We start from the raw sequence: 5,000 nt of genomic DNA, 5'->3' as shown, positions 1-5,000 counted from the left end.
TAACAATGCTAACTGTTAAAACCTATTTACAATTAATCAGTATTCGGTCAAAGGACTATTTACAATTCACTTCGATTAAACATTCTTTTCAGTTAAAAATGACAATAAAAATAACAGTGATAATGATAGCAATAATAATAATAAGTTGTTAGTCAAATGGCTATATAGGGGTTCTGCCTGGGGTATTTAATGTTTGATATTCCCTAGACACATTCTTGTACTCAGTTAACCTGTAATAAGGCTAAAAGCAAACGCTGTGAAATCTTCTTATGACCCTAAGCATATAAAGAGCTGAAAAAATTACACTTAGGACCTTTATTACATTTAGGGTCAAACGTTATTACATTTAGGACCTTTGTTACATTTAGGACCGAAAGGTATTACACTTAGGACCTTTATTACATTTAGGGCCAAAAGTTATTACACTTAGGACCTTTATTACATTTAGAGTCATTTATTACATTTGAGGCCTCAACACACGGCTTACTTGTTTAGTTGAAAAAAATCGATGAGAAGTTAAATGACAAGAACGTTTCCTTGACAGAAGAACAAAGGGCTAGATCTCAGTATGACCATAAACAGGCCACAAATTCCATCCTCTTATGGAAGGCGCATTTCCTTCCCACAGTAGTCCAGGAAAAGGCTAAGCAAGACGTCCTAACTAACCTTAATAAAGAAAGCACCCTTTTGATCATGGACTGGGCAATGAAATTTCTGGCAATGAAGTTCCGCGAAAGGATGGACGACTTCTGTGGTAAGCGTGTTAGAAGCTGGCATGTGACCTGTTCGATTAAGAGAGCTAGCGAAGATGAGGACAGAGTTGATGTGGACACATTTGTTCACATCTTTGACTCCTGTACCCAGGATTGGTTCAGCGTTGCGTCAATAGTGGAACACGTTCTTAGCGTAATTAAGATGGAAGACCCATCCATCACCAAATTTTTGATACGTTCTGATAACGCCGGTTGTTATCACCACACTGAGCTTCTCTTCAGTCTCAAAGCCATGGGGGAAAGACATGGAGTGGAGTTTAAGCACTATGATTTCTCTGATCCGCAATCGGGCAAAGACGTTTGCGACCGTAGAATTGCCTCGATGAAAACCCACATGCGACGGTGGGTAAACGAGGGCCATGACATCACTACTGCGGAAGAAATGAAAATTGCACTTGAATCTCATGAAGGCGTTAGGGGATGTCGTTTTGCAGTCGTTGAAATTGATAAATCGACCCAAAATTGACAGGTGAAAAAGCTCCCAGGTATCAGTTACCTGAACAATTTTATGTTCTTTGATGATGGTATTCGGGCATGGAAAGCATATCAGATTGGGGAAGGTCATTTTTATCCGTATTCTTCCCTTACAAGCAATGCTCAAGGAGCTACAACAATAAAAGTTCTTAATCCATTTTCGTCACCATCTAATTGCTCTGGGGCTTCAGTGGCTGGACATTCCTCCATTTCGCCCAGCCTGTTCTCTTGTGAGGAAGAAGGATGTGTTAAGATGTTTTCTACCTACAAAGATCTTCAGCATCATTTAGATGCGGAACGCCATCTCTTCGTGGAGGAGCAAGACACTGCATACGGTCATCAAGAAAAAGTGGGCCAGCATCTTATCAAACGTAACCTTACAGAAACAGTGCACTTTTCCATCAATGCAGGCTGGTAATGAAGGCGTTTTGGATTGCCAAGAAGCAGTTGAGGGATGGGCGCTTAAGACCGTCCAAAAGTCAAGCCGGATGTCTGAAGATGTTACAAACTACTTAATCCAAAGGTTCAATGAGGGAGCGAAGACCGGCAACAAAGCAGATCCAAAACAGGTTGAACATGAAATGAAACATGTAAGAAACACGACTAGTGGCTTATTATTCCAACCTTTTGAGTGGCGTACCTTAAAGCAGTTTTTTCTCAAATCTCTCAGTCTCAGCATGCAAAGAACATTGATGAAGGAAACCATGGTATTGAAACTGAGGATGAGGAGCCAAACATCCAGGACAAAAACTTACAACTGTTGCAGCTTGTCATAGAAAGTCAGGTACAGGCAGATCACCCAATTTTGTTCCAGGGGCATAATTTATGTCATCTAGCTACAGAGGGAAAGATCAAAACCCTTCCACTAGATACACTGCAAAAGGCATGTTTGTCACTGGACGTAGAAGTTACTGGATCCAAAGCAAGGAAGGACACTTTTGCTCTTGCACTAGACAAGTACATCTGCACCCACAGATCCAAGAGCTATGGAACGCCATTTATGACAAAAAGATAAATATATAAATGTAGACCAAAACGTTAATATTCGTACCAGACCATCATTATTAGGATCACGACTACAAATAAATCAATGTTGTAAATATAACATAAATATATGTCATGAACTAGGCGGCATCTATAAGTTATGAACCCCAAATTATTCACGTTATGACTAGCGACAGAAATATATGTTATGAGCACGCGTTGTCAATCCAGCGGGACTGCTTCTGGCGCGTATGCCTGATGAACGACAATTTCCCACCAAGTTTTCCCTGTTTACTGTGAGGACATGGCCGACAGCAGTGGCTCTTCGTCTTTTTCTCCAGCGACGCCAGGTCCGCAGTCATCCATCGATGAATTAGTCTCTGGATTATTGGAAAACCCTCATTTTCAAGACGTGCTCGAAAGAACGACTAGAAGAACGCATCGAAGCCCTTCCCTACAAGCAAACCAACCGGCAACCGGGAGCATGACATCACGGCCTGTGTTTCAGACGCCTGTGGAAGAATTTCGGTCTCTTTTTAGGGCCGGAACCTCATCATCACAGGGCCAGAATACTTCAATGCCTAGATTTAGGCGTTTCTATCAACGACCAAGAGGACGAGCCTATGCGAGCCGGACACGATCTCACACCGCAACGTCTGCAACATCGACAAATGCGAGTGCAAGAGTTGACAAGCAGACACCGTTCTGCAGGGAGGTGGTACTGCTTAACAGCCCACATGATCAAACCGTACTTAGGGGAAGTCACAAAGCAAGTTTACACCGGACTGGAAATGTCCTGAGTGCCTTCCAATTCAGCAGAGGCTGGTCGGCTGAAGAAGTTTACAGTAATCTTGAGGGCGCCTTTCCTCAACTGGTCAACATTCAAGAGGAGCCCAAGTAAGTCATTGAATCATATACAGTATTTTACTTCTAACAAGTAATCGAGTTTTCTTTTAGCTGGGTGTCAAAATCTTGATCATCATAGAATAATTTTGTCGACTGTCATCTTTAATAAATTATTGATGTATTATTTTTATATAAACTGAACTCTCATTTTTCATAATTAGGAGAAAAGTGCATTTCCGCATCTAGTGGAGTTTGAACATTGCACACAGTAGCTTCCGTAACATGGTAGTTGTAAATATTTCCAACTTTGGTTAAGGAGGTATATATGTTATTTGCAGGCTGGGAGGTCTGTATGGGGGGGGCTTAAGGGGGGTACGAACACTGCAAAACCGCACAGAATAACATGGAAAACCGCAAACTGCATTGAAATTACCCAAAAATTTCTAAATACCACAAACCGCTTGGTTTAGCAACTTAAAATAAAAACTTCCACAAAACCACACCAAAAATTGAGCAAAACCGCATCACTGCAAACCCTTATGCCCCCCTTGTATAGGGAAAAACCTGTACCCGAAATCTTGAAAATGCTAAAAACGGCAGGCTGACAGCAGCTTTTACAAGACCTCAGTCACAGTTTTTTGATGTACCGACCAACCCATTAATTTTTTTTTTATTATTTTTTTCACCTCTCTCTCTCTCTCTCTGAAATCACTTTGTAATAATTGTTGACTTGCTTAGCGCTTGATAGCGAATGCAGTAAGCGCATTTCAAAGTGAATGTTTCAAAGAGAAATATTTTTATTTGACTGTGTTTCCAAGCCACTTGTCTAATAAAAATCTGTTTTGAAACTAACTTTTGTACATAAACGGATCAATGTAAAAAGATGGAAATTCAAGGTCAAGGACAAAAACTGTCAGAGTGTTCCCGTGCCCTTGGAAAAGATAAAATCTGGACCGCGCAAAGAAGCAATGAGATTGCAAGATTCGATATCGTGTCCTCTTAAAAAAATAAACAAGAATATTCTTTGTCAGTATTTTTATTTATTCAAGGAATACTTAATAATGCTCACAACAAGTATTATTGTTATTATTATTATTATTATTATTATTATTATTATTACAACTGGGTTGGTTATATTTGAATGCAAGATAAATTCAGATTTTGCATCATCAACTGCAATACCTGGAGATGGCTGGTAATTTACATGTACTTGTCATGTCTTTATGTTTAGGTTCACGGTGATGTTGGGAGTCGGTAGTGATCTGGTTGAACCACAGTTGGCAACTGGTCAGCACTTAAATGGTGAACTTCTAAGTAAAAAATTTTGTCCAAAGACCATCTGGCTTGTGCCAAAAGAAAAATTGAGTTTTGATGATCAAAAAGAAGAGGTAAAAATATCCCATTTGTAATGTACATGTATGTATTTCTTAATTTGACAGACTCACCACCAACAAGGAGTTCTCAAGTCGAATGTAAACGTGGTTGGGTTTCAAAAACCAAAAATAACTTTAATGGAAGGGACTAGTTGATGAGTAAAATTGTGTGGTGTTAGACAGAGTAAAATCTGTCAAGTCTCACTCCCAGGAGTCAATGGATTAAGGACTACTAATATACTTTGTAGTGAAATTTAAGTTGAAAGTGTATGGACCACAACAAGTAGTTTAACTTCTCAAAATGCTTTTTGGAGCTGGAAGGTATTTTTGTAGTAGTGAAACATGTCTCCCTGTGTGATACCTTCATGCTTCATGACAGTGACACTGTTTGTGAATTATTGGCCATAACAAGTACACTTGATGACTAAATAGATGAAATCAAAGTGTGTTCTGATGTAATGCCAGAGTGCTAGTATCAATACTACTCATACAAATATTTTTTCTTATATTTTTAGCATGTTCAGGATAACTTGTCAGCCCTTCTGGATGA

The 5,000-nt window shown here is 39.6% G+C and overlaps 1 protein-coding gene across 2 annotated transcripts in view; it reads left to right on the top strand.

Moving 5' to 3' along the window:
- The first annotated feature begins 4,208 nt into the window (after positions 1-4,208).
- LOC140929455 (uncharacterized) overlaps positions 4,209-5,000 on the top strand; it is a 3,744-nt gene continuing 2,952 nt past the window's right edge. Inside the window, exons 1-2 of one of the 2 annotated variants that reach the window (XM_073379249.1) lie at positions 4,209-4,465; positions 4,966-5,000. The exon at positions 4,966-5,000 is cut by the window's right edge and continues 609 nt beyond it. The gene's annotated coding sequence lies outside the window, so the exon portion shown is untranslated. The other variant, XM_073379248.1, reaches the window with a different exon arrangement.

The sequence above is a fragment of the Porites lutea genome, chromosome 3, assembly GCF_958299795.1.
Source record: "Porites lutea chromosome 3, jaPorLute2.1, whole genome shotgun sequence".
NCBI classification, from domain to species: domain Eukaryota; kingdom Metazoa; phylum Cnidaria; class Anthozoa; order Scleractinia; family Poritidae; genus Porites; species Porites lutea.
Note: the sequence above shows the minus strand (reverse complement) of the source record. Positions and strands in the feature narration are given on the sequence as shown.